The sequence below is a fragment of the Amaranthus tricolor genome, chromosome 2 (assembly GCF_026212465.1).
Source record: "Amaranthus tricolor cultivar Red isolate AtriRed21 chromosome 2, ASM2621246v1, whole genome shotgun sequence".
Lineage (NCBI taxonomy): Eukaryota > Viridiplantae > Streptophyta > Magnoliopsida > Caryophyllales > Amaranthaceae > Amaranthus > Amaranthus tricolor.
The window spans coordinates 12,341,046-12,351,319 of record NC_080048.1 but is presented as its reverse complement, the minus strand read 5'-3'; positions in this window follow the sequence as shown (position 1 = coordinate 12,351,319).

The window sequence follows — 10,274 nt, the reverse complement described above, 5'->3', positions numbered from 1 at the left end:
TTGGCGATAGAAAGAGGACCAATTTTTCTCTCTTAACCAAAAATCTTCTTAAGAATTTACACTATAAAATGCTTAACCACTTCAAAAGCCATGGTCGAAAGACCAACCAATCAGTTGCTAGTGCAAGCCAACACCAAAGAAATAGGTCTCAAAGACGTCGACAATCTGGGGACCTTAATATTACCCAAAAAATTACGGGTGTTCAAAACCGGACACTGGGTCGACCGGTTCCGAAAAACCGGGTACCTGGTTTTCCGGATAGTTAAAATTATGTTCCGGATCCGACCCGGTTTTGTAATTATTTTTTTTATTATTTTTTTATTTTTTATTTTTCCTTATTTCTTTTAACATTTTTTAAATATATAATTCAAATAATATTAAAATACTTAACTTAATTAGTCATAAACTATTAAAATACAACTATTAGTTAATTGAAATACAACCATAATTTCATAAACTCATAATTCCATAAACTAAAAGCAAGCGATTAAAATTTTTAAGTTGAAACTTCAAGTTCCATTAATCATCTTCAACGACGTCAAGAGTTTCATCGATTATGACCTCCGAATGCTCCAAAATTAATGCTTACCTAAACCAAGAACACGAACAGTCAAACAATATAAGGTTAAAGGAAAAATATTTTTACTCTTAAATATTAAATAATCAATTGAAAAATAATTAAAAATTTATGCTAACCTTCCTCCATCTCTTCAAGAACAAGCAAACTCTCCTCTATTGCTAAAGGAGTTCTAGAAATACAAAGCCAATCTTGTGTGCAAATAAGGGCTTCAGCCATCTTTGGAGTCAATGATGTTCGAAAATCATCAAGAATACGACCACGAGTACCGAAAGCCGATTCAGAAGCAACGGTAGAAATAGGTATAGCAAGCACATCTTTAGCCATATTTTGAAGAATGAGATACCTTTTTGTTTGATCTTTCCACCATAGTAAAATATCAAAGTTAGAATCATGAGGTTCACATGCATCTTCTAAATACATTTTCAACTCACTTTTGTTTAGATCGGTTAATGAACAACCTGTCTCCATTTGATATCTTAAATTCATTAGTTCAATAAGGTCCACCTTCCCCACTCCTTGAGTCCCACTTTGAGTAAAAATGGTAGAGGTTGAAGAGGTGGAAGTGGAGGAAGTAGCTCCAGTTGTCTTTGGTGGAGGCATAGAATAAGAATAAGAATCAAACAAGTTTTGAAAATCCATTTTAATCTTTAGTGACAAGAGAGTAGCTTTTGTGGCATCATATGAAGCACGCACAATCCAATCAACATAATTCCACTTATGCCTAGGGTCAAGGAGAACAGCTACAAACACTAAAATATTGATATTATCGATGTTTCCATAATATTTGTCATTGCCATCATATTGGTAGCCATTTTCCTCATACCCTCATCATCGACACTCATGTTGTTAGCAAGCAATAATCTAGTCCCAAAAATCTCATGTGCATAAGAGTTGCAAGTTACATAACGAGAAGAAGAAAATCTCAAAGTTGCATCATAAAAAACACTTAAAAAAGGTAAGAAAGTAGACACTTTCTTCCAATCCTCTTCAGTAGGAGCACCACCAAACTTCCTAAGTAACTTAACTAAAGCAGAATCTTTCATGCATAAAGAAGCAAATGACTTTTTAAATTTGATAGCAGATTCAAGCATTAGGTAAGTTGAATTTCATCTAGTTTCAATATCCAAAACAACAACCTTTTGCTCTCCTCTTTCTCCTCTTTTATGCATTCTTTAAACTTGTTAAGCCTAGTACGAGAAGACCTTACATACTTCACAAGAACACGAACTTTCAAAACAGACAAATAAACTTCATTCAAACCATCTTTCACAATCAAATTCAAAATGTGTGACGCACATCTCACATGTAGGTATTGACCCTCCAACAAACCAGTATCCCAAATGTTAAGTCTTTTCTTAAGGTAATTGGCCGCTATGTCATTTGAACTTGCATTGTCTACGATCAATATCATGATATTTTTCAAACCCCAATCAATCAAGCATTTTTCAACGGCTCTGCCAATGAGTATTTCCTTGTAACCAGCAATAGGAAAAAATTTTATGATTTTCTTTTGCAAATTCCAGTTATCATCAATAAAATGTGAAGTCAAACACATATAACTTAAGTTTTTCCCTGAAGTCCAAGTGTCTGTTGTTAGACAAATTCGTGACTTAAACTTTTGAAAAAACAATTTCAACTCATTTCTTTTTTCAATGAAAAGACTATAACAATCTCTAGTGGTAGTGCTACGAGAAGGAATCTTAAATAAAGGATTCAAAGCCCTACAATACTCACGAAATCCTTCACGTTCAACAAAAGCAAAAGGCAATTCATCCACAATAAGCATTGTAGCAAGTTTTTTCCTACACAAATCATAATCAAATTCCCACAATTTCGGAACACCAACACATTCAACACTACCATCCTCATTGACTCTTCTAGCAATATCAAATTCAATTTTCTTTTGCTTCATACCCAAATTTGGAGGATATTTTTTGCATCTTTTAATATGATTAGCCAAAGGAGTTGTTCCATTTTTGTTAGGACAACTAATAGAAGTTTTGCAATACTTACAATGAGCAATTGTTGAATCCAATTCATCAACTGTGTAATGATCCCACCATTTTGACCTATTACTCCTCGTACCAGTAGTTGCACAAGGTTGTTTTTTCTGTTTATTAATTGGTGATCTTGTATCTTCATCCTCATCGAACAAGCGATCAACACTCTCTTCAAATTGAGTTCCTTCATTCAGTAATGAATTTCCATTATCATCAAAAGACGACCCCATGTTCTATACAAGTTACCAATTCATAATCAGTTCATCGCTAGTTGTACAATACTACAATCAATTCACAATCAGTAATCACAACTCACAACGTACATGAATCAATTTCAATCAGCTCATTCATCAGTTCATCACAATTCAGTGATTCCCAATCAATTATTTTCTCCAAATGTAAAGCAAAACACAAAGGATTTGTAGAAGTAAACAATTCACAATCGGTTCATCATTAGTTGTACACAATCCATTCACAATCAGTTCATCATCAGTTCATCCAAGACCTTTCAGCTAACATAATCAGTAATCACAACTTACATGAATCAATTTCAATCAGTTCATTCATCAGTTCATCACAATTCAGTGATTAACAATCAATTATTTTCTCCAAATGTAAAGCAAAAAACAAAGGATTTGTAGAAGTAAACAATTCACAATCGGTTCATCATTAGTTGTACACAATCAATTCACAATCAGTTCATCATTAGTTCATCCAAGACCTTTCAGCTAACATAATCAGTAATCACAACTTACATGAATCAATTTCAATCAGTTCATTCATCAGTTCATCACAATTCAGTGATTGACAATCAATTATTTTCTCCAAATGTAAAGCAAAAAACAAAGGATTTGTAGAAGTAAACAATTCACAATCGGTTCATCATTAGTTGTACAATCAATTCACAATCAACAGTTCATCAAATTAAATGGCCACCGAAAATCAGAATATCACAACAAAAATCAGAATATCAAAATAAATATCAGAATTTTGAATAAATGATAAAGAACTACCGAAAATCTAGATGGTGGAACCGGTGGGTAAGAATCCATGTAGATCTTCAATTCACTACCGAAAATGGCAGAATAAATCTGTGCAAAAATCGAAAATGACAAAAAAAAAATTAAATAAGTACTGAAGAGTGCAGATGTTCTGTGAAAAAATCGAAAATGCGAAAGTGGTGATGAACTAAGATAACGAAATTGAAAATGGCAAAAAAAATTTAAATAGGTACTGAAGAACAAGAAGAAGAACTGAAGAAGAAGATGGCAAAAAAAATTGAAACAAACTTACCCAATTAAAGATGACGGCGTGAATGGTGAAGGAGGAAGAAGGCAAGCAGCAGCCAGCAAGCAGCAAGAATGAAGGAGGAAGAAGAAGGAATACTGAATACTGGAAGACTAGAATAGGCGGATGGCGAAGGAGGAAAAAGGCAAGCAGCAGCCAGCAAGCAGCAAGAATGAAGGAGGAAGAAGGAATACCGAATGGCGAATACTGGAAGACTGGAAATGGAATAAGCGACCCAAGGTAGAAGGAATCTGATAGATTAAGTCATTTGGGGTTTTCAATTTCATTTTTGACATTAAAAAAAAAAATTTACTCAAACCGGATACTGGGTACCCGGTTTCCAAAATTCGCGATCCGTATCCGACCCGAATACCCCGTTCTAAAACCCGGGTACCCGACCCAAAGTATCTGAATTTGGAAAACCGGGTAATTTACCCGGTTTTAAAAATCGGAAAGCGGGTCAAAAAATAGTTGAAGAAGGGCGTTCCCAGAGAAGACACAACAAAATTTTCAAAGGGAAGAAAATGTTCCTTCACCTTCCAAGAGGGATCAAAGTTTGAGGGAATCAACTCCATCTAAACAACAGGATGTGATTGTCTTAAATCCTCCACAGTTCACACTGATTGAAAAATGCTTTAGTCCAATTGGCCACTGCCTTGGCTAATGCAATAACAACTAGTAGAGGCCCGAGAGACTGCTCTATCTGAGAGGGTCCGTGAACCATACCAGGGAGAGCCAATACCCTTCCTAAATCTTTTTAAAGAGGGAGAAGATGGATCATATATTCTTGAGAACCAACAAGAAGAAAAAAAAAAGAGAGTCACCACATTATACTCCCAAAAAAGCTTAATGATCCTATTTAGCCCGAGAATATCAGGAGGACTAAATTAGAAAAACAATATTGCTTGTACAATACTCCAAAAAAAATCAAGGGACTTGCTCAATAGGGGAAACCCACCTGTAGAAAGAATGGACAAAGACTGTTTATTGCCAATGTGATTCCTAACATCAACAAAGGAATCAGGGAATGTGATAAAATAAAAGAAAGGCCCTCGGTTATGAGTAGGCTAGGGAAGTCTCCTAGCCAAAAAAGGGGAGTATGAAGCAGATTATGGTTCCCTCAAAAACCTATCAGGATCTAAGATAGGGAAGGAGAAGGTAAATCTCAACAAGTTTAGAGAAGCATTTAGCCAGAACCCCAATCTACAAAGGGAAAATCACAATGTGAATCAAGCCTGCCTCCAAAGTACCTTAAAAATCAAAAAATAAGTTTTTCAGGAAGAACCTCATGTGCTCCATAAATAGCAGGATCTCCTACAAAGAGGGTCAAGTTTCTGGCCCACCTAACTTACAAGAGGGAAACTTGTCCCATTGCCGACCTCTCAAACTTAAAAAGTAAGATGGATATGGATAGTCACACAGATGTTAGTTGGTGTAAAAATTTCATCAAGACATTAACAATTACAATTAGGGCTGAACAAAGTTTGGTCTAAAGCACAAACCAAATCAGACCAAATTGAAATTTTAATATTTGGTATGGTCTACCGTCTACGGTCTAAAGGGTTTGGTCTTTTTTTAAAAAAAAATTCACAGATGGTCTAGTCTCAGTTTTTATTTTTCCGACCAGACTAGACCGCAAACCGTACGATGACCAAAAATCATAATATTTTTAAAAAATATGTTGCTATCAAGATGTAGTTAATTTGGAAAAAATTAAAATAAAAAATCATAGACCAAACCAGACCAGACCTTTGTGGAAAGGTTTGGTCTGAACCTGTCTGGTGATTTAAACGGTTTGGTTTGGAAAATTTCCAGATCAAAAATTTTAATTTGGTCTGATTTTAATGTTAGACCAAACTAAACCTTATCTTGTGCACCCCTAGGTAAAGCCAAAAAATAGGCACAAAGTTTGCCAAAAAGGTCTAAATCTAGCTTTGATGAGTTGGCTAAGAGATTTAGAAGCCTTTTTTCTTTTAGGACTACTAGAACCAAAGAATCCCTAAAAACAATGACAATAAAATATAAAAAAGGATGAGTCTCTAAGAAATTATATTTCTAAGTTTCATAAGGAAAATCTTCAAGTTTGGAATCCTAAAGAAAATATCCTGATTTTTACCTTCAGACAAGGGTTGAATTAAGATAGGCCAAAAAATTAATCTTTGAAATTCAGTAACCAATGGTCATATTTGAATTCCATGAAGGAGGCCAAAAAAAAAGCAAGAAACAAAAAAATAGGGGCAAGAAGCTGGTAAGAACAGAAGATGTTAATGTCTCAAATCGTCACAATTACACTGACTGCACTCCACTAAAGGAGTCTATTGCAAAAATTTACAATTTGGACAAAGATGATTCCCAGTGGCAGAGTCCAAAACAAAGGAAGCATATAGGAAAAAAAAATCCAAGAGCCTACTGTGAAATTAATGGTTGTTCTGGCCACTAGAATGAACACTGTAAGTCCCTGATGAATAATATTGAAGATTTAATTAAAAGGGGGTATTTCTAAACAATAGCAACAATGTAATAAAGCTCAAAAAAACCAACAAGCTGGAGGTTCCAAAAGAAAAGAGTAACAATCTAGGGGGAAGATGACCGTGAACCAAAAAAGAAGAAAGCTATCTTTGTCATCTTCTAGAAATCAGAGATAGAACCATCACCAAGGAGGACTGCAGGAGGTAACTTATCCTTATTCAGACCCTCTGGTGATGGTTGTAGACATTGCTGACCAATCTGTACATAGGGTACTGCTTGATAGTGGAGTAGGAGTGAATATATATACAAGTCCTGTGGGGACTAGATGGATCTGGTAGATAAGATCCTGATAAGATCTTCCAGACCCATTGTTGGTTTTTTAGGAGAGACAACATAGACTGAGGGAACGATAACATTCCCTGTTACAATTGCTGATGAATAGAGTACCATAACAATTCCCCAGGAGTTCTACATCATCGATGATCCTACAAGATACAAATACATCCTGGGGAGGAAATTGACGGTTTAACTAAGTTCCCATCTACCTATTATTAAACCCTTCTTTTTGTGGGACAAGATGGTAGAGTGGGAAGAGCCAGAGGCAATCTATGGATGACTAGGCCTTGCAACATTATTCATAAAACAAATGTACGCCCTTTGAAATAAAAAGAACCAACAAAGGCCACCGAAAAAGAAGCTAAAAGGTCATCCAAAAAGTCAAAAATTACATCATCCTGTTCTGAGCCTAAGACACCAGTCCCTATTGAAGTGGATCCATGCCCAAAGAGAAAGAGGACACAAAGAAGGTGGATGAAGACAATGTGGAAGAAGTCACCTTAGAAGAGGGGATTGAAAAAACTGTAAAAATTGGGAAAGAGTTGAACCTTCAAGTTTTTTTTCATCTGATCCTATTGCTCAAACAAAATGCTAAACTTTTCGCATACTCAGCAGCAAACATGCTAAGAATTGATCCTGAAACTATCACACATAAGCTAAATGTGCTGGAAGGAATGTAGCTTGTAAAACAAAAGAAAATAAACTTTGGGGCAGAGAAAGACAAGATCATCGAAGAAATGATCCAGAAACTTCTAGATACAGGATACATTGAACCCTACCTAAATGTAGAATGGCTGGCCAATGTGGTTCTAGTCAAGAAAGCTCAACCATGCAAGTGGAGAATGTGCATAAACCTTACAAGCCTGAATAAATGTTGCCCAAAAGATTTCTACCCTCTTCCCATGATAAATTAACTTGTTGACTCAACAACTAGCTATGCCTTGTTGTGCTGCATGGATGCTTTTTCATGGTATCATCATATATTCATGGACCCTGCTGATAGAGAAAAGGTTGTATTCATATGTTCATCAAGGGTATTTTCCTATGTCATGATGCCTTTTGGGTTGAAAAATGTGGGGTCAACTTATTAGAGACTAATGGATTGTATTTTTCAAACCCAGATTGGCAAGAACCTAGAGGTGTATGTTAATGAGTTAAATGTAAAAATCAAATCAGAAAGAGATATGATATAGGACTTCCAGGAAACTTTTGATAATATGAAGAAACATAAGATGAAGCTAAATCCAAAGAAATGTGTTTTGGAGATTAACTCAAAAAAAAAATTTTGGGATACTTGGTCAGTTAGAGAGGAATTGATGCCAACCCAAAAAAACAAAAAAAGCATTCAAGTTGTCCAAAACCTGGCGAAACCCAGGTACAAAAAAGACATCATGAGGCTAACTTGGAGAATGGCAACCCTATCAAAATTAGTTGTTAGGTAAGCTGAAAAAACTTCGCCATTTTTTGAGGTGTTAAGAGGTAACAAAAACTTTGAATGGGGAGAAGAGCAAAAACAAGTTTTCATGGTGTTAAAAGAACATCTTTACAGTCTACCTAATCTGGCTAGACCCATTACAGGGGAATTCTTGTACCTGTATGTGGCAGCTACATAAAACACTTTGAGTGATGCCCTGATCAAGAAGGGGGATAAAGTCTACCTTCCCATATATTTTGTAAGCAGAACATTGCTGGATGCTGAATCTAATACACCATAATTGAAAAACCAACTTATTCAATGGTGATAGCATCTAAAAAGCTTAGACCCTGCTTTGATGCTCATCAGGTTGTCATCTTGACAAATTTGCCATTGGAAAAGAGTCTAGATAAGATTGAAAAGTCTGTTAGCTTATCCAAATGCACCATGGAATTAAATGGATTGGGGGTAAAATGTCAATCCAGAACAACAATTAACGGTCAGGTACTAGCTGAGATCTTGGCGAAATGGCTCCTAACTAATAGGTCATTCAGACTCGTTGGGGTAAGAACAGGTTTAATATTGATAACTCTTAAGAGGAAGACAATAGAATATGCTCAGGAATTTCAACTCAAGACAACAAATAATGAAGCATATTATGAAGGAGTGAATAGTTAGGTTACAACTGTGTAAGACCCTAGAAGTAAAATGTGTTAGCTTGAAAATTGGTTGTGAACCAGATTTTAGGGAATATGAGGCCAAAGAAGCTGTCATGTAAAATTATCTACAAAAAAAAGAATCAAATTCATAATTTTAACTATTCCAGATTAAAAGGCTTCCTAGATCCTAGAACGAACAAGTTGATGCCCTATTAAAGCTAGAAAGTGCTAGTATTCACAACCTGAAAAGGTCAGTTGTAGTAGAAGTGAAGCCACTCAATCAAATACATGAAGATGTCACCTCCGTCTTTAATATCAACAGTAGAAACATTCCGAAGTAAATGAATAACATCATCCCTGAAGACCCTATGTCAGCTAAAAATCAACAAATAACTTTCTCTAATTTTGCAAGGTGGATGGAGAACTTTATTAAAAAGCTAAGAAGGGATGTTTTATAGTGAAGATGGGGATTTTGAAGATTTATTATTAGTAATTCCGTGCTTATTTTGAAGATTTATGCTACTTTATCTATTTCTGTTATTCATGCTGATTTTGAGTGGTTTTGATTATTTAAGCATAATTCTTATGGTTTTAATGATGATAGAGTTTACTAAGGAGGTTATTGCTCGGTTAGAGATGTTTTACAGTGAAGATGGGGAGTTTTCAGGTGAAATTGAATACATGCTTAATCTTTTGATCATAAATTTTGATAGAAAGATCATATTGATGCAAGGTTTGCGGCATTGGAAAGCTGACTTCAAGAACTTTCCAATGGTATATCATATGTCCAATTCCGACTACAAACAAGAAATGGAAGTTGTTTAAAGTTCGCCAGTCAGCAGATTAGCAACGAGTCATCACCGAAAAGCTACGACTCGTCGCTTTGTTTCCGAAGTCGAGTCGCCCCTCAGAAGCAACAACTCATCACCTGTTGCTTAAAGTCACGTGCTAGCCGTTTCCTCTAGAATTTAAATGTTTTATTTTAATTTGTAATAGAAAAAGGGTTATTTACATAGAATTCAGCAATGATAGTTACTAGGAAAAACTTAGGAAAAAAGAAGTTCTCGGTTTTTCATTAGTTTTAGTTTTTATACTTTAATTTTTTCATACTTTCTCTCTTAAATTAAAAATCCTTAGTTATCAAACGGTATTCCAATGTTTTCCATTGCTACTTTTACTTAATTGGATGTCATTCATGGTTGTTTATGTCCTCAATTAGTAAGTTATTCTACTTTGCTTTTAATTATTAATGTTCACCATGATTATTATTGATTTTATGTTTATTAACATGACTAGCAAGTAGTTTTCATTTGTTAGGGTTAGGGTTTGAAATTATAATTCAAGTATGATTTGATTATTGAATGTGTCTATGAAATTAGGGTTAAAGTGATTGAATTGTGCCAGTTATCTTAAATTAAACATACTTTGTAGATATAATAAATAGAACTAGTGTGTGAGATTATGACCAACTTTGCTTTAAGGTAAATTTTTGTTAAATTCTTATTAATTCGTTCAATAAAACTAGCGTG